At 45.7% G+C, this 20,809-nt stretch overlaps 1 protein-coding gene across 1 annotated transcript in view; it reads right to left on the bottom strand.

Moving 5' to 3' along the window:
• LOC125945637 (uncharacterized) overlaps nt 1–20,809 on the bottom strand; it is a 135,081-nt gene that overhangs the window by 100,838 nt on the left and 13,434 nt on the right. Inside the window, exons 2-4 of the mRNA XM_049667845.1 lie at nt 19,426–19,525; nt 14,494–14,673; nt 11,771–11,898 (exon numbers count right to left, since the gene is read on the bottom strand). The gene's annotated coding sequence lies outside the window, so the exon portion shown is untranslated. The remainder of the gene's footprint in view (nt 1–11,770; nt 11,899–14,493; nt 14,674–19,425; nt 19,526–20,809) is intronic.

Genomic DNA, 20,809 nt, shown 5'->3' with positions numbered 1-20,809 from the left:
ATAACACTTTAAATAATTTTTCATTAAACATCAAGGTCTTGTATCGTATATTAAGACACTATACTAACAGCTACAACTACAACACAATATATGTTGCCTTCGCATTTAGGTCAGACTTCGAAATGTTATCTTTTGACGAGTTCCCTTATTTCAATGGCAGAATACAATTTATACTTCTTAATAACAGCACAAATACACTCCTTCTTCACTTTGTAATGCACATAAACACAGCACAGTACCACTGCGGTTGGATACTATGTCCTGCCAAGTATCCAGCCGGTCTTTTTGCCTAAGCTTGCAGACATGGCTACAAGTGTGAAGTAGTCAACACAGCCCAGTGGGTAGAGTAACAAAGTCATCCAAGCACTGACAGCCAGCCTTCACTTTTGCAGAGGATGGCCAGCAGCACAAGCGACGCACACATGCTTCCCTCGGTAGCTTTACTTGCATCCAGAGGCCTCACTGGTTTCCAAGTCAATAATGCCGTAATCTGTAGAGACATGAATTACATCAAACTATGAAGTGCCATCTGAAAAACTGAAGTAAGCCATGTTTACTGTGAAAACAGGCTATGAAAATGCTTACAAACAACTTAAGTTTCACATAACTGTGAAACAAACAATAGTGACCTTACGCAGAATGCAAAACATTAAAAGCAAATTTCAGTAAAACCTAACCATTATATCCATATGTTTGGACACAACAGCAAGGAAAGCACAATAAACAATACCCACAACTTCCTTTATTGCGCTAAGCAGTTAAGACGTTAGTATCAATATATTCCTTTAACATAAAGCTTCCTTGCAATGCCACGGCTGCTCGTTACATTCAGTTCAGTCTTGGAAGAGAACAATAATTAACAAATGAAGTGAATGCTCTACCACGGTACAAAACCCAAATTTATTTCGTGATGAAAGAAAGTTCCAATGAGTGAAGAATAAATTTGACTTGTTGGTACAACATATTGGTGAATTGCAGCACAGATATTGACGACAGAAAAGACGAGACAATATACATGTGCTAACTTCCAACAAAAAGCTTTATTTTCGGCGACCCAAGTTTATAGCCGCCACTCATGACATTGCACAAGCGTAATTCACACCCTTAGGAAGGTCAACTCCGTGTCTGATAAGTGTACAGATGCTGACACACACAGAGCCAAGTCGCGCAATCTTTTCAGCCTCGATAATTTCACGTGTTAGTTGATCACTGCTTCTGCTGACAACAGTACACCGAGCAAACAATGGTTCACAGGCACACTAACTGCAACGACATGCAAGCCAACTGTCACACACGTTTTTCTTGACATTGTATAAGTGTTCTCACAGCCGGTCATTGATGCAGCCTCCTGTTTGACCTATGTACTGTTTACGACAAGAAAGAGGGGTACACTAAACCATGTTGCTAAGCTAGGTGACGAACGGATTTTTGTGCTTTTTATTACACTTGTGTGCTGCGCTGCGACATTTCCTTTGATTGCAAAACTTTATAAGCTTCTGAGGTGCAGAGAAGACAACTTGAACTTTGGAACGATGTGCAGTTTTCGTGATACTGCAGCTTATGAATGTATGGTATGACAGCCACTTTATGTCGGTCAGATGCAGTGACCACAAGGCAACCACTCGGCGCAGGCGCTTTTCAGAGTAGAGGTCATGGGGTCACTGCATCTGACAGGCATAAAAAATGGCCGTCATACTCTACATTCATAAGCTCTCACAATATCAAGAATATTGCATATCATTCTAAAGTTGTGTAATCAAAGGCAATGTCGCAGCACGCCACACATATGCAACAATTCCGTTCGTCACCTGTTTTAGCAACGTGGTTTATCGTATCCCTCTTTCTTGTGGTAAACAGTACATAGGTCAAATGGGACGCTGTATAAATGACTGGCCGAGAGAACACTCATACAATGTCAAGAAAAACGTGCGTGATGGTAGGCTTGAATGTAATTGCAGTTCGTTTGACTGTGCACCGTCGTTTGCTCAGTGTACTGTTTCCAGCAGAAGCGGTGATCAACTAACACGTGAAATAATTGAGGCTGAAAAGATTTCTCGACTTGGCTCTGTGTGTATCAGCACACCATCTGTACACTTGTCAGCGAAAGAGTAAACTTTCTTCCTAAGGGTGCGAATTGCGCAGGTGCAATGTGGTGACTGACGGCTCTAAACATGGGTCGGCGAAAATAAATCGTTTTGTTAAAAGTTGCTGCTTGTCTGTCGTCTTGACTCTTCTGTCGCTGCCTACGTCTGCAATGCAAGTCACCGATAAATTTGTACGTGCATAGAAACTACTGGCTTGAAAGACTATATAGGGAAATGGGGTAAATAGAGGAGAAAGAGAGAAATCACAAAAATGGTCCATCCATGCCTCGTGTATGAAGTCCCAGACAAAGTGTGCTGGTCTGGGCTGGTTGGTACATCATTAGGACGGAAACAAACAGCGCTAGGACGGGACGAAGTGAGTACGACAGACAAGGAGTGAAGTGTCGCGTGGACTGTAGTGTCGAAGTAGACTGTAGACGTGGACTGTAGTGAAGGACTGTAGTGTCGCGTGGGCTGTTGTTATTGGGTATTGACCTTTTTTTAAGTCCTAATGTGCAGCTTCAGATATGTCTACACAATGTCTGTGTAGCCTGCGGAACTCCCACAATATATGTTTTGTCATCAGTCGATTGCCTGAGTGGGATGTAGAGTAGGTAACTGGTGTTGTAGCACTTGCATCTTATTTTGGGCGAGTCCTCAGCTTTGTGGACATCCATGATATAGCTCTATGATTCCTCACTATAGCAGTACAAGATATTCTTGCGTAAGCTTTTCTTGAAAAGATGCCACTTGGCAAGTCCGTACTTCATCAGAGCATAGCTTGGGCGCGCCATAACAAAAAAAGCACATCAAAAGGCAGTTTTATGTCGGCTACCTTCACAACAATACAACAAAAATGACACATATATATACAGTCAACTCTGAGTAACTTGACCTCGGTTAATTTGAATTTTTACTTTCGAACACACTGCAATCTCCAAACAAGAAAGAACATATTGCTATGGAACAAAACACACTTATTCGAATGCATAAGCACGTCACTTTGGTTAATTCAGCCTCTACAGTGTCCCCTCATGCGAGCAGTGGCTACTAAGGTTTGAAGAACAAGAAATTCAAAAAACAGTTCTACTGCTTCGCTTGGTGTGAAGTTGTTTTACTTTGCCTTCACTTTACTTTTATTTTTCAAAACTTCCAGAACCTAAATTTTTCTTACAGTTTAACACTGAGGCAGTGTTAAACATGTTGGCACTCGTTGATGTGTCTCGTTCGAGTTGTGCTTCAAGAGCAAACAGGAAAACACTACAGACTACCTCGGGTAAACAAAAATACCTGCTTTTATTCTGCCACTGTTAATTCAATCTTTCGGATAATTCAACCAACTCTTGGGGTCCTGCGAACGTCAACTAGCAGAGGCGACTCTACCTGTTACTGCGCATCAACAACACACTCGGTTGCATTGACAGTGCTACGTATACATTAACCAACCCTCAGGATGCTATCCCATCTCGGAGGCCACACTCAGCAGAGGCAGCTACATGCAACTGGTGCGTGTAGATCAGAAGTGCAAAGTAGAAATACTTTTATGGTCCTTTTGAGATTACAGAATTGTGTATTTTTCATTTGTTCACCTCGAGAATAGCAATGATAATCAGAAGAGTGGAATTTTGACCCGTTAGTGATGCATATTTGAGTGTGGTGAAGCGCGAAAGACGGGACAGAGTTAGGCCAGACGGACGGAATAAGTGCTACTGTCAACTGTGAACGTTTATTGGAAAACATTTCCTGCAGCAAAAGCATTACAACAGGCCGGTGAATACTGGCCTTTATGTATCATTTCAAGAAGTTTAAGCTCATTAAATGTGTATTTGCCAGTGGCAGTTATTCTGGGAACAAGACAAGAATAATTGTGAATTTGAATGTTAAACAATAGTAAGCACACTGTGTGCTTACACCTATGACATATTTGGCCCACTACGCTTTGAATTCTTACATGCGCAGAAGCTGCACAAGAGTGTAGCAGAAAGACAAAAAATTCGAAAATAAAACCTACATCATAGGAGTTTCAAAACAAGAAAACCAAAATAAAAAGTGATAAATAGAGTGTGTACTAAGCAAAATTAAAATGTACATTGCAGCCAAGCGATTGATGCAAGAAAAAATACTTAACATCAGGACATGTTAGGTCTAGTTTGAAATAGAACACGATAAGGTGTGCATAACAGCTATGAACACAAAGAAACAGCAAGTTGCATAAATATTTGACCTATTTAGTAAGCTGTGTTGAGTAATGTCGATTAACTTAGACATGAATGATACCGAGATGCTACTTTTTGGAGCACGTACACTACATACATACCTAACCCGACCATCCAGATTACACGTTGCGCTACGAAAGGCATAGCCAAGGGGTCTGGTGGCTCCTCTGCTATGTGGGCACTTTTGTGGGTCACAGCCTCGCCACTATAAAACAAGTTCTGTGTTAACTTATAGCAGTGGCACATGGCTTTATAAAGCTGTGAAATTGTCTATACATGCATGAAGCATCTAAATATAGTCACGAAAAGAATCTTTGCATTAGTGCACGGTGGCAACAGAGCACAAAGTAGAAGTCACTGATGAATGTCTTGATAATGGGGACCGTTTCATCACAGTAAAATTATTGACACGCAGCAGCCGCACATAGCAAAGAAATGTTTGTTTACAAAACAGTTCATTTTTTTTCATCACTCAGTTTAAGCAACTTTCCCCTGTCATGTTTAGTTACGTATAAGGTATGTCAAAACATCTTGTCTTTAAAAGTAAGTTGTACTAGTAGAAAGCTGCGATTGCTTACATTTTTTTCTTTAAAACTGTCGTAAACCGAAAACTTCGTAAGCAGAGATTACTTACAAGGCAGTGGCTATTCTCCCGGCAGCCGGGAGAACTTCTGCAACGAATTTCTGCCGGCACTCACCTCCTGCTCGGTCCTATTGGCTCTTGGAAGGTTATGGTATGTTATGTTAGGTTATGTTATGTTAGATTAGGGGAAATTAGGTTATGTTAGGTTAGGTTAGGGCGCACCTGCAGGCCGTTTTTCCCCGGCAGTTTGTTATGTGACTTCCGAGCGCCAATAGGAGGTGAGCGTCGGGAGAAATTCTGCCGGGAGAATAGACTCACCCTATTTACAACGTCGAAGCATTTATAGGCGAGGAAACGTCATTGGAATAAGAATTGGTGTAGAGGCAAATGAGTCGTTATTATGCAACTTCAGCGGAAAAGCGGGAGATCACGCACAGCGCGCACATGATGAACACGATTATTTCCGAACGTTATATTTCTCATCGGAAGAAAACGCTTATCAATATTTCAAATTCGCATCGAAGCAATAAACTTGCGTAACTAAGTGCTGACAACCAGCGTTCAGCAAGCATCAGCACAGGTTTCACTGTTGTCGCAGGACTTATATTTCCCACGTTCGAGCACGCTATGCAAACACGAGAAGCTCGCACAATACGAGTGTAGTTAGCCGGCACGATTACTTACCTTTTGAATGGTACGACGCGTTCGCAAAGCGCTCTCCAAGTTGCCGGTGCTGCGTCGATGTTACTCCCTGCATACATGCCGCTGCGTAGTGGACGAGCTAGGCGCGCTAACGCACATTATTTTTTTACGACGTCCACCCAACTTTCCACAAAGAAAAACAATGGGGCCGCACTCCACGGTATATAATCATTGGTCCACATTTGCCTGGCGCGCCATGCATACGGCGAGTTTGCAGCATGACACAAGGTATCTTCAGGCACTTATGTGCACGCTAACTGCAACCCACTTCATTACAGCAAACACAAAAACACATGATCAAGCAATGCATCATAGCGCGCCACACACACGACCGCCATCACAGAACACGGAGGAAAAACAGCAGCGCCGCCTGCACACTTGTAAGACTGTTGTGGCCTCGGTGATGCCAAAAATATTAACCGGTACACTCACATGCTAAAATTTTGGGCCGGGTTGCACCTAACTACGTATAGATGTTTCGAGACAAAATAACCATAAACAATCTATATTTTCTGCTATAGTTTAGCGCAGAAAGCAATTCTATCACGTATTTTTATCTTTGAATTTCTCCGCCGTCTGCAGCCAGCAAAAGCGTGGCCTTCGAGATCAGCTTAGGTTATCCTTATTTGGCCGTCGCTGTGGCGTGATTTGAATGGTTTGGGCTGTCTCGAATCTTTCTCGAAGCCAATCCAAGAGGTTTCGCGATGCTGCCTACTTTTCCTACGCCGCCACTTAGTTTTAAATAACTTTCTGATGTCGTCAACATGAATTGTAGCCTCAGGAATTGTTGACACGATATCGGAGATACACATGTGCAGTGTGCGATGTTTCCGTGCGCGTTGTGACTGTTTCAGTCGGGAAGGATCAAATCCACGAGGTTTGATAGCTCGTGTGGCGCAGGTTACGCCCGTATCGTCCGCATTTCCTTTCGTGCCGGTGTGTTGAATGTGAGCGGGTTGCGCACCTATCGTCCATGCCTTCTGTGTTTATGCGTAACTTTGTCTACTTTAGCTAAACCGTTGCAACAATTAGCATTTTCGTCATGTGAATACTTCTGCCATTTAGTTAATATAATTTGTAGCAGTTCCTATCTGTGGAGAAGCACAATAAACATAATATAACATGGTGTTCCTTAGAAAATAATAATTACTGCATAACCACTATACAGCCTATACCTTACTGTATGATAAAGATGAATGTTCAGTTGAAAATAAAAATATCTTATAATTGCATGAACGTACACATGCGAAATGCTACAGCAGCCTGGCATCACATTAATATCAATATTGGTGACATCCGGCAACGTTCTGGGATCGTGCTCTTTTGTAACGTTGCTACATTAATAGCATTTATACGTTAAATTGATGTTTACATGCAACGTTGACAACGTGGGTGTCGGGATGTTGCTGTGACATTTATTTGTGATATCGCTTGAACGTACAACTGGCAACGTACATTCAACGTTGAGGTTGGCTGTTTAACGTTGCCTGACATTTGTTACAATCAGGCAACCTTTACGCAACGTTCTGTGTTACTCAGGACGTGACGAACGAGAAGAAAGGGAACCGACAGGCCCGATTTTTATTAATCATGCCATAAGAAGCCAACAAACAGTGACACCAAGGACAAGATAACGGAAATTACTTGTACTTTACTAATTGAAATAAAGAAATGATAAATTAATGGAAATGAAATTGGATGAAAAAACAACTGTCCGCAGGTGGGGAACGAACCCACGTCTTCGCATTACGCGTGCGATGCTCTCACCATTGAGCTACCGCGGAGCCGTTTTCCCATCCACTTTCTGGGGTACTTATCTTTTACAACTAACCCTGGGAGTGTTAGCCAGCGCCACCACTCGCAAACCTAGGGGCGGATGTGGAACATCGTTTCTGCCGCAGGCGTCACGAGCACGTGATCTTTTTGGGTGATGGAAACTGGTCAATAAACCCACATATGCTACCTGAAGGCATCAATGTTGCCGGATTCGAGCCCTCGTTATGTAATGAACGAGAAGAAAGGGTTTGTTTGTTGGCTTCTTATGGCATGGGACGTGACGAGGCTGATACAGGCGTACGCGCTGAGCCACATATCGTACGTCGCCCGCCGCCCGCCGGTAACGTTGATGGCGACGGGGGACGACGACTACCACCGCCACTACAACGAAATGTGCGAGACGAACCAGGGATTTGAACACCACCATCACTACTACTACGACGACGAAAACGGCAGCAGCAACAGCGGCAACATCAACGACATGGCCGGCCGACGGCGGCGGCGCCCACCTTCTCCATGGCGGTCGTAGATACGAAGCGAAGGACCCGAGTCAGGGCGTCAGAGCTGCCATCGGCCGAAGCAGCGGAGGAGATGGCCACTGCCCTCGCGGTACTCCACGGAGGTATGGAGGATAGCCTGATCATAAGCGACTCCAAATCAGCGATCTGGAACTACACCAAAGGTTGGGTGTCCGCGGATGTGGCGCGCATGCTCAACGCCAGACCCGGGGACTTCGTGTCCGGCACGATTACGAACAAGTCCCTCAAATGCTTCCCCGCGCACGTCGGGGAGCTTGGCACTAACAAAGACAACAGCCGCAACAACAACGACAACAATAATACAAACGGCCGAAAACAGACCGGCATCCCACCCAACCACAACGAGGCAGCTTACCCACCGCGACGCGATCACCCAGAGGGCAGCCGCCGCCGTTGTTGTGGGGGACCCCAGCGGAGGTGTTACCAACACAACCGAAATCGCGGCGGACGGAGCTGGGGGCCACGGGGTTGCCGACCGCGATATCGAGAAGTTTTTGACCTCGTACCGAGAGGTTCTTGATCACTGCAGGAAAGAACGTAAGAAATATCCACAACCCCACGGGCGGCTGGACAGGTCCCAGGTAGTCGACCTGAGGTGGTTGCAGACGGGCACTTTCACCAATCCCTACCACCTGCACCGCCTGTGGCCCAGCTGCCCGTGGTGCGAGCCCGAACGGGCTGATATGGCCCATATGCTTTGGGAATGCCAACGCCATGAGGAAGAAGCACCAAGAGGAAGGGGGAAGAGAACAGCAGGGCCCTCTGAAGCGGGTGCCTCGCTGAGAGATGGCAAGCCGCCCTCCTCAGCGAGGCACCCGAAGACCAGGAGTGGTCCGTCCAGCGGGCCAGGGCCATTGCCGAGGATCTGGGAAGATTTTTCTCCGGCTATAGACCCCAGGCAGCCTAGCCCCGGGCAGCAACAGCCATAACCGTTGGACAAATAAAGTTTTTTCATATCCTCCTTGAAGTTTAATATGCAGAAGACAAACATAATGTGCAATAGCCTGGCAAGGAAACAAGAATTCAGGATCACCAGTCAGCCTCTAGAATCTGTAAACAGGAAGAATAGCTAGGGTAATTACTCACAGAGGACCCTGATCAGGAGACCGAAATTTTCAGAATAAAATTCAGTTGGAGTGCATCCGACAGGCATCGCCAAATCCTGACGGGGAGCTTACTACTGTCGTTGAAAAGGAAAGTGTACAATCATTGCATTGTACCGGTGCTAATATATGGGGCAGAAACTCGGAGGTTAACAAAGACGCTCGAGAACAAGTTAAGCACCGCTTAAAGAGCGATGGAACGAAAAATTTTGGGCCTAACGTTCACAGAGAGAGAAAGACAGCGGTATGGATCAGAGAACAAACGCGGATAGCCGATATTCTAGTTAACATTAAGAGGAAAGATTGGAGCGGGGCTGGCCCTGTAATGCGTATAGGATGAATACCCGGTGGACCGTTAGAGTTACAGAGTGGACACCAAAAGAAGGGAAGCCCAGTCGAGGACGGCAGAAAATAGATGGTGCGGCCAAGTTAGGAAATTTGCAGGCGCAAGCTGGAGTCAGCCAGCGCAAGACAGGGGTAACTGCAGATCACAGGCAGGGGCATTCGTCCTGCAGTGGACATAAACTATAGGCTCATTTTATATATATGGAGAAAATTCTTCATAGATACAAAATCATGATATGGTTCATGAAGCGAAGAATCCGGCGGTAACTTCCGATGGAACCAAAACCCATGTCAAAGGGGTGGCGTCATGCTTGACATGATGTCGAGACGTGATGGCGTCATCAACTCAAATGTAGCGTGGTGACTTCACATAGACGGAACGTTTTAATTTTTCCGGCGGAGGAGGGGGGGGGGGGGGGGGGTGGCTGGGGCCTGCCCAGTGGCCTGATCCTACCCATATATATATTTGTATATATATTACCTTTCATAAAAATTACACTGGAAACTTCGTGTGACCTCGAAAAATAGTTCACTGAAGTGACGAGCTTATATGAGCATTTGCAAGACCTCAGAGAAGGCGACAACTCCGTTTTACAGCCCGAGTCCCCTCGTACCACCAATAGAGTGGCATCTCTCGGATGAGCCATGTACAAGCCGACTAAACACGGTAGAGAGCTATACGAGTATTTGTTTCGTGCGCATTACGTCGCACAAATACACAATAATGAAAAAAGCCGTGTAACGCCTTGTAAATGTTTTAATACAAAATATACAATCACGAAATCCTTTCCCGACGAAAGGTCAGTTATTGAGAAGATAGGACATAACTTGTATAAAAATTAAACGATATATACCAATTTCTGAACACAACTTTGACAAATTATTAGCATAAGTACAATGTGATTCCATAACGCAATAGTTTCATAACTTGCCAAAGCATGCCTTATGCCACTGGTTTCGTTTATTTTTCGGAGGCAGAATAAAGGATTATAGAGTAAAAATCATCAGGTGCCCAAATAATTAAAAAAACATTTTAACAAATAAATAAGACAGCGATATCTCAAAAGCGCGAAAGGACACGATAGCAAATATAGGAACAGTGTGGATTGTGTTATTGAGTGGCAAACGCAGCCTATCACGAATAAAAAGTTTTAAGCAAAATGCACAGCATGGACGGGGCAGCTTTACAAATAGCGCAACCATGCGTCTTTTCTCACCCAAATGGCCTCAATCTGCTTGCTCTGTTATGTACCCCATTTTCATTCATTCATTCATTCATTCATTCATTCATTCATTCTTTATTATTACAACACAAAATACAATCTGAGTAATTCGTCAGCCCGCCAAAGCAAAGATGCTTTTGATCGGGACAAGGCAGTGTTTTGGCATGAATGACAAAGTTTCGTGCTTCAAACAAAGGAAACAATAGAAAAAAATAGGTACAGCAGGAAGATGAAAAGAATTATAGATACAGATATACATTTCCTTTATGTACCAATAACCCGAAGTCCGCGAAAGCATCGATACTTTTATGCGGACCACTGCATTTTCGTTCTTTTGTATAAATTTCTGCGTTGTTTTCTAAGCCAGGTGGTTTGCTTTGACTTGTAAGTTGGCGCCTTTCTCTCTCCTAATAAAAACATCTGTTCGTTGTCTGATGCGATTATTTCACTATCATTAAAAACGTGTTCGTTTTAGCACTTGATCTGGAAATGAAGTCGTCGGCAGAGTTATTCACATTGATTTTGCGGGAGAGTTCTTTGTGGACGTGCAAAATTTCCAGATGGTTGAAACGTGACTCATCACGAAGGGGGCTGCTCCCACGTAGGGACCGACAGGCAAGCCTCTCGGCCGCATCGCGGGTCTGCTGGGCAGCCCAGAGTTGGTCAGCCAGAAGCGGGGTCGGAGGGCCGCATACCAGGTGGCTACGTCGTTCCTGTTGATAGAGCGTGATCGGGAACACAGCCAGAGCACGTGTTCTAATGTGGCTATCGCCCCACACTCGCGGCAAGAAGCATCAGTATAAGTATCGGGGTAGATCTTATCTAAAAGGAAGGGATTACGATAAGTGCACGTCTGCAGGAGGCGTAGTGTTAAAGCTTGTGCTCGGTTAAGCGTCGGGTCAAAGACGGCACAAAACTAGGTGGGGTGATGAAGTTAGGAAATTTGCAGGCGCAAGTTAGAATCAGCTAGCGCAAGACAGGCGTAATTGGAGATCGCAGGGAGAGGCCTTCGTCCTGCATGCAGTGGACATAAATATCGGCTGATGATGATGATGATGATTTTGTTGTCTAAGTGCACTGTATCGCATTCTGTAATACCCACTCGTGCTTAAGGCCGGAAGAATAGTTATCAATGTGCAATAAATAAAATAAATAAATAAATAAAATAACTAAATAAGGTTTAATATAAGATTTCTTACATTTAAAACTGTTTTCCCAAGCTCGGTGAGTTCACTTTCAGTTCCTTGTACATATGGGCCTTTCCGATTGCGTTCTGATTGATCGTTTGTTACGTATGGATATAGCAATCGAACATCATTTGTAATATCTGCATAAATAAAGAGGTTGGAAGCAATGTAAGCTGAAATAATATGTATACGAATAAAATAGAAAGTAAACTTAGCGCATACGTAGTTTCCAGCTGAAGAAAAACAATATTTTGTGGCGTGGGCATGGCTGCTCACACTCTCAATGAGATAGATGGGGTCACATTCCTTCGTTAATTCGTGAGTACATTTAGGAGCGAAGCTCCTTAGGCTCTCACAATGTCCGTTGTCGCCGTCGCCGTTGTAGCTCCCCGTTGCGCACGCAGCGCGCATACCGACCGCGCACAGGTGTTGCGCTGCACCGGCGCCGCTCCGAAACCCCTCTCCGAGCAAACGCATGACGTCATGCGCAGAACCATTCGCAGAGCGCACGCACGGTGCATACCGACCGCGCGCAGGTGCATACCGACCAGCGCCGCGCCGCTGTCGCTACACTTAGAACTGCAGTATGGAGGAGCGCGAACGTAAGCGCAAACGTCGTGACTCTGGTCCTACACTTCGAGAACGAGACGCGGCAGCTCAACGGCAACGCCGCGAAGCGAACCCCGAGCTACTAGCACGCGAAGCAGCAGCACGCCGACAACGGCAGCAAGACCCCGAAGCGAAAGCTCGAGCAGCAGCCGTAAACGTGCAGGGAGCTTCGCTCCATCATCAGCATTCACTTCGTGGATCGGCTGCAATTTTTTAGAGCGCAGCTCTAAGTCGCACGGTCATGCGGTGAGGGACGGCGTAACCAAGTGAACGAGTGCAGCGAAGGATTAAAGCGAACGCGATGCGCATTGGGCGATGAAAGACGAGAGGAGGAAAGCGGATGAGGAGGGTATGGCGTAAGTGTGAGAAGAAAAGCTAGTGCGACGACGATGGCTACCAGACGGCGCCAGAGTAGCGCGCGTCGTCTGGGGTGTCTGGCTGCGGCGGCTGCTGTGAATCGCGCCCACGCGTCACCCACGCGCTGCCTCTCGCGATCTCCAGATATGCGAGGCAGTTGCACCCAACTTTGCCCCATTTGAAGCGTGCCGCACGAAACAGATTGTTCGCGACAGTCAATATATTGCGAAATGAAAACACGTAAAGAGCTGCGCTAAAATTTCGCATTAGGGAGTATCGTAAGCATCGGTGATATTTTTGGTCCCCCAACGTAGCATCTCCGTTGCACGGTGACTCTGTATACGGTTCTTTCGGTATGTCACAGCAACGGACTTGTCGACAACGATATTTGTCTTCATTAGGGCTGCGTGCCAAAACCTTGCCTCCGGAGTGATCTCTTGTAGTTCGAGGTATTCGCTTCCAGCTTCCAGTTAACATCCGCCTTGTTCAGTTATTTATGTATTTCATACGCTTTGTGCGGTATAGATACCTCAGTGAAGTGATATTTGACGTAAAAACAGCAAATCATCGTTTCATACACATGGTTCCTAACCACTCCTTGCGCATTGTTTAACCCATTGTGGTGGCGTAGATGTTTTAGTGTTGCGCTGCTACGCCCGAGGTCGCGGGATGGAATCCCGGCCACGGCGGCCGCATTTCGTTGGAGGCGAAATGGAAAGCGACAGTGTACTGCCGCGTTAAAGAACCCTAGGTGGCCCAAACTTCCGGAGTCCCCCACTACGATGTGCCTCATAATTAGATCGTGGTTTTGGCACGTAAAACCCCATAATCTAGTTTAATCTTAATTTAACAGTGTAATGTGCAATGGGCGCGAATCAAACAACCCAAGGTGCTCAAAACTATTCTGTAGTGTTCCACTACGACGTGTCTCATGTACTCACGTCTTGGTTTTGAGACGTACAACCTCAGAATTTATTTTTAACTCTGTATATCAGGCTCGTTTACTCATTGTACATGCATAATATGTGTGCTTTAGTTTCGTGGCTTGTCCACGTAGCTAGACTGGTAATAAAACCCATGAAACATCAATTAATCGTCAGACTTACTTACAGACGCTGAAAAAGTAAAAAAAATAAAAACACTGCACACCAAGTCTTTCGTCCAAGAAGATTAAAAAACCATGACCCCACGAGAAAGAGTCGATGTGTGTATCGTCTCCATGATCACTCTCTACCAGATGCACATGACGCGCCATCCTGCTTCTCTAGTCAAAAGACCACAACTCTAAATTTAAAAATTATATACTTATTAAAAAAACTACAATTGGCCTACTTCCAATAACGTCCTATAATTTCGTTCGCCTTCATATTTAAACGTATTGCTTATGTACACGCTCATACGCACAACAGAGGTACGAAAGCGTCTTAATTGGGTGCTCTTTAATGCGTGGTTTCATTTCCACCCTACAAAACTTTCACATTTCACTTCGGATATTTTCACGCAAGGCTCCACGCAACATGCGCAGGAAAGGTATTAGGAAGTAAACAACCTCCAAATGAGTTTACAACCCTAAAATTCTACTAGAGACCACCGGTTCATATTACTAGAAGGTAATGATCGATTTACAGATTTTCGTTTAGATTTGAAATTCCAGCTTAAAATTACGCTAAAGTGGTTGTACATTTCTATACAATCTAAATACAATCTATACAAACTATACAATCTATACAAGTAAATTGTCTATACAATCTAAACATTTAGTCACTTACCGCACTCTGTTACTCGCACACATGCCCCGTTCTTTGTACGGGCGTACCCAGCTAGGCAACCACACCTTATATTTCGCTGCCTTTTGCACGGCCAGTTTTCGGGATCGGCATCATTACAGTATACTTGTGGAACGAAGGCAGCTCCATGGCATATCACTGGACCTGTATTCTCCGGGCAAGCTGAGCAAGACAGAAATGCAATAAACATAGATATTAACTGACAGAGAAATTACAGGTCGTAAGAGACAGACGCCGACTACAAATGCTAGTAGTATTAGCATTAGTCCAGCTATAGCGTTGTCTATAGGGATTGCCAACAGAGGTGCTGCCTGAAGGCTATTACAGTAATCCTTACTAAATAAAGTAGCCGTTTAGCCGGAAAGGTGAAGCATTGGTTTCGAAAGTACAATAGCAGGCAGCTAAACAAAGTAAGGATACTAGTTTCATCGGCTGTAAACTCGTAAATACTAATCGCATACTAATATATCAATCATGGTGTCATGCGCGCACATGCAAACATCAACACATCTCACTCGACGACCGCGCACACTCGCTGTGAAAATACTGGAGTGAGAAAGCGCGGCAGCATCCACGAGTGAATTGATCTTCGTGCTGTCTCTAGCTGGAACTGCGTGGCGCGTTAAGGGCCCCGTGTCGCAGAAAATCCGGCGTCAGCGTCAGTGTCGATGTCGGCGTTCATGGCGGAAAAATCATCCGCAACCATCGCATCCGCAAGGTGTTATTGCAGGAGAAAATCATTCCGGACCACCCTAAGCGCGCAGGCCCGTCGTTGTGTTGCAGGGTTATAGTGAACAAAAATTGAATTTCTCACATTGAAATCCGTCATAAAAATGGTAAAGTACAACTTAAGCACAACCTACAGACATGGTGGCCTCGGAGTCACTTACGAGAAAACATGTACGAGAAAACATAATTAATGTACGAGAAAGCATAACTCTGTTACGAGGAAACTCAAACACAAACCACTTTTGGCGGCATTTCTACCATAAAAACACCGGCTCACTCGGGTAGCCTGCTTGCGAAAATCTTATCCTGATGGCACTGGCATCCTCAGCAGGTCAAATTGGGACTTGGCCTGCCAAATACGTTTTTCGGACACGCACGCGCGTTGGGGCAATAGCAAACAATTAATAAAATAATAAAAAAAGGTCCTAGGGCCTTCACATTTTAATATAAGATCGCTTATATTGCCCCTGGAAAAACGTATTCCCGGCAATGCATTTCTGTTTAAAATTGAAGCCGACATTAAGGGGATCGGTGTAAGCTTTGTCTTTGTAAGCTGGCTTTCCCACGTTCTGTGTTGCAGTGAATGACGCCTATGCCATTTGCGAACGATGTGATGTGAACGGGTTTCGATAACGCTATCGCGTTCTACTCTTAAAGGAGAAGCTTAAGCGTCCTCCATTTTTTTTTCATGAGCGAAAAGGCACGCGCAGTAGAACGCCCGCGCCTCCGCTGACGCGATGGCACTCGTATAAAATGCAAACGCGTCGCGGACCCGCCGTACTCCATGCTTGATCGCGCTTCAGGTCGCAAATCCAAACGGACACGGCGCTGTTCAGCTTGAGTGATGGGCGCCTTGGTAACAGTGGCCTTGTCCATGGTGAATGCTGGGGGTATTTGGTAAATGTCCACCAAGCGGATGGTCCATTACGGCCGCCGCTGATTAGCTGGAGCTGAACCATCGAGACGGAAAGTGGCTGAGGGCGCTTGTGTTCTCGCTGGTACCTAAAGCTCGCTGGTACCTAAATGAGCCCTTCAGCAGCAGTCGAAATAGACTTGTCCCCTAGATGGACATTTACAGAATACCTCTCCCCTGGATCGCAACAGTGAAAAAATCACAGCATATCCACGGGGTGAATGATGATGAGTGGGGCGAAGCTCCGGAGGGAATCATCGGTAAGCCGTGAAACTCTTCCGTGAAATTCGCCGAGTGCATCATATAAAGAGTGTGAAACACCGTGTATACATTCACGCCGCCGTGCCGCTTCGGCCTCCCGTTCTCGAACGGCTGGATCTTCGCGACGCTGCCGTGCCGCTTCGGCCGCCCGTTCTAGCACTGCGGGGTTTTCCCGGCGTCGCCGAGCAGCCTGACGACTCGGTTCGGCCTCTCTTTCTCGCACGGCCAAATTCTGTCTGCGAGCGCGCGCTGCCGCCGCCTTGCGCGCTCGTCGCTCCGCCGCCTTGTCTTCCATCCGGTGACTCCGAGCGAAAGAGAAAGCGCGCCAAGAACGAGCGCCTTTTCTTATTATTAGTGATATTATTTCCAAGGACATATACACACAACGCCATCTATTGAGCAATTCATAAACTAGAGGTAGCAGCCTGACGACACGCTTCGGCGTCTCTTTCACGTACGGACACACAACGCTATCTATTGCGCAATTCATAAACTAGAGGTGGCTGCAAACTACTACTACTACAGAGGAGGGAACGACCCACACCCTAAGGAGCTTCGCCCCTAAAAAAAGTCACAGGCCTGCGAGGCACACGAAGCACAATCACAGCGTAAGCTGGGTGGAGCGGCTCAAGAGTAGCTCCAATTGCTCACCACGCACAACAGGGTCTTCGCGGCAGTCTGTTCGCCTCGTTTTGACGAGAGCGATCTGAACTGCCCGCCCGGCGTTCACGGCGAGCTGCGGCGTGTAATGCTCTGCACAGCAGTCTTCTGAGCCCGAAAAAGCCTTACAACTGCAACTTACATGTCGGGCGCGCTGCGTTTGCAGGCACAATGACTAGATGGCGCCACTATACGCGGAGGCTTGGGTCGTCTGCCGCTGTGCGCTTGTGAGCGTTTTAGGGCATCTTTCCGCTACCCGATAGCAAGCGCTTGCGTGGCTCAGTGGTAGAGTATCCGCCTCCGACGCAGCGGGCCTGCGTTCGATCCCGTCGGCTACCGGGTACTTTTTTTCGCATTTGGGGCGATAGCGGTTACGCGGGGGTGGCGGCGGCCACGGCAGACAACAGCACGAAACGAATCGACTATTGGAATGAGGCCATAACAGCTTACGCTGTAAAACAAAAAGTTTGAATGATGCGCTCGAACGTTGAAACACTAGCAACGTGCTACCGCCCAAAGCCACGAAGCCCATCCCCGGCGCCGGCCGGGGCACCCATCGAGGAGCTCAGCGGAGAAGCGAGAAAGGCGTAGAGACACTGTATAGGCTCCCTTCAGAAAGCCAGGCTCCCTAAAGGGAGCCTATACAGTTACTCTAGAGCAGCGCGGAGGTCAACACCCTCTGGTGGCGCTTGAGGAAGCTCCGCGTCACGTGACTAACGGTGCAGCGAGAGATAGAGAAGTAAAAAGCCACAGCGTCTCTTACGTTACCCCTAGGACGACTTGAAGGCGAAAGCTCAAGTGCCGGTACGATTACTCAGTCAACTCAGCCACCCTAAATAGACACTCTAATCCGCTCAGTCATCTATCGTATTTCGCTTTGATTCCGCTTACTTGCTTTTCATTCCTTCTAGTTCGCTTTCATTCCTGTTAATTCTCTTGTCAGCCTCCGTAATTGCTTTGATTTCTCTTAATTCGCTCATTCATCGTACTAATTCACATAGTAAGCCCCTTTATTCGCTTTGCTTACTCTTAGTTCACTTTGATTCCACTTAAATCGCATTTATTCATCCTAATTCAGTTGATTTATCGTAAATTGCTTTGTTCAGCTTTCCAATTCGCTTTGATTATTGTTAATTTGCTTTAATTTGCTTTGATTCATCTTAATTGGCTTTGTCACCCTTCTTAAATCATTTGTCATCCATTAATGCTCAGTCATGCTTTGGCCCGCTATAACTGCCTTTAGAGAGAGCTACAGAGAGAACTCACTAGAGAGAGCTCAAGAGAGAGTTTAGAGAGAGCTCACTAATCTTTTTTACACCGGAGCTGTTTACGCTCAGCAAAGCCCAAGTTCTTCTCCCTCAATCTCGATGGTACGGGTGTTGCTTCCCCACTTATGTATCCGAGACGCACCGCCAGAGACGGTCTACGCAAGTGGAGAATACTGCCGCTAAGGAAAGCGGTGACGGGATCGCTGGATGCTGCTGGTGGATTGAAGTAGACACAGATGACTATTGGAAAACACTCTCAATTTACAACTATTTACAAGAAATTACACATACAAATACAAGGCGGGACTGGAACAGATAGGGCGACCCTATATCGGCAGAGCCGACGGTGCATAGCACCTGAAGTGGAGTCCAGAACGCTTGGTCAGGGCAAGGGGGCCACGTTTTCTACCCTTCGGTGCCCCGCCCCAAACATTTACAACCCAATCACCACCGATTGGCTATGAGAGTGGTCCGCCGGCGCAGAAATCGCGAATCCTCTACGGGGATCTTCGCCTGAGTGGTCCGCCAGCTTTCCCAGCTTTGCGCTTCATCCAAGCGCCTTTTCCTTTACCGTCTTTTATGGTGTTTTCTCCTCTTCTTAGGAACAACATACAAAAAACAACTCATCATGGTGGGATGGTTGCAAATGCATAGCAATCGTACTCCCGCGCAAAACCGCAGAGCCCAACACAATGGGCACAATAAAATGTGTTTTGAGGGTACCGGTGTGCGAAAAAGCTAAGTTTGAAGTTTGAGCAGCTTCTTTTAATATAATTATTGTCTTGAGAGCTTCCATTTTGACCCTTGCCCGTAATGCTCATGTTTCTACCAGTACTGAATTCAACTATGCTTTAAACAAGGGCTATACTTCGTTCATTTCTTTTTTGTGTGGTAAAACTAATTCGTTCGCAGCTGCACCCTCGTAAGACAATCTGCTTGTACACATGCTTTAGTAGTATGATGTCATCGGGGGTCAATGCATTGTTCGTGAAGCGAAAATTCGAATATTAATTTCATAAAGCATATAGTACTATGGCAACTAAGTTGGCTACAATAATAATATCTTGTAAGAATAAAACTTACATCCCATGAACGGTGATACCATAGAAACAAGCAATATACTCATCAGGGGTGCTTTCATCGCCGTCCTTTTTATCCCTCGAATTGAAGTCTGCAAGGACAGCTGAAACAATATCAATGGAAGGACCAAAATGACGGAGTAGGGCTTCTTTCAGCAAAACAATGTGTAGTTTAATTTCTTTGCTGCCCTCAGTGTAAGCTGCTCGCAACGACTGGAACATCAAAATTATGAAAAATAAGCTAATCTTAAGTGCGAAATGCATAGTTGCAGTGTAAAGAAATGTTCACACCTATGTTTATCTGTTAACGAATTGGTGAAATAATTGGCATCCTTTTTTGTATGCTTAGCTCCAGAAAAAGACTTCAGCGCCTGCGTTTTCAACGAAATGAGTTTGCTGACAAACACTGGCGGGAGCAGGTGGTATCAAAAAAGCAGCATGGCAGTTCTCACTTGGCATCCTAGCCACTTCACCACAGCGGCTTGCTTCCCTGGTTGATGTTACAGTTTGATATCAGCGCTTTGCGATGTCTCCTTCTAAAGTGTGGCGGCACTACTTAAGAAAGCTCGATAGTTCCCGGTCCACGGCATGTATATATTTAAATTACAAGAAAGGCGATGAAAGAGGAAATAATTCCTTTGCAAAATTACTCGTTATAACTTCAGATGACGGTTAGAGAAGAGCAGAATTAGGTCCATTATCGTAAGATGTAATGCCGAGGCGGAGGAGGAACGGGATGAAGGAAAGGCAGGAAGGTCAACAAGGCGCACGTCTGGGCTGGACCCTGTGCGAGTTGAAGGGGGTTAGGAGATGAAATGAAAGAAAGAAGAGGGAGTGAGAAAGGTGTCAACAAATGTATAGTTGCATTATATGCGTTCCGGAAAAGCTGTTGGCTATGATCTACAAGCTCACGGTACACTAAGGCGACATTAACGCATCGAATTGTATGCCTCGAATTTGAAACCAATGCTACAATTCCAAACTCTCAGAATCCCGCTGTAAGAATACCACATACATTTTTACGTGAATTTATTGCTGTAAATGTAAACGGCCACTGAAACAAAACTTGATTGTACTATTATCACAAAAAGTACTTTTGTTCGATCTCGCTTCGAGACAGTACAATTCTGCAGCATCCGAAATCTGCTCACAGAAACACCAGCGAGTGCACATTCATTCAAAGAGGCAAGTGTTGATGAAGCTAGCGCTGTTATTAGGGATACCGAAGTTATGATTCGGGCACCCTTTCTCTTCTCTACACTTCTATTTATGTTCTGCGCATAAAGAGTTCGCATTACAATATTTCATTGCAATATTACAAAGCAGGCAATCAACCAGAAAATGCGCAGACACGGACGAAATATTGCGAGACATGGGAGCGCCGTTCG

Source organism: Dermacentor silvarum, chromosome 5 (assembly GCF_013339745.2).
Source record: "Dermacentor silvarum isolate Dsil-2018 chromosome 5, BIME_Dsil_1.4, whole genome shotgun sequence".
Classification (NCBI taxonomy): Eukaryota; Metazoa; Arthropoda; class Arachnida; order Ixodida; family Ixodidae; genus Dermacentor; species Dermacentor silvarum.
Note: the sequence above shows the minus strand (reverse complement) of the source record. Positions and strands in the feature narration are given on the sequence as shown.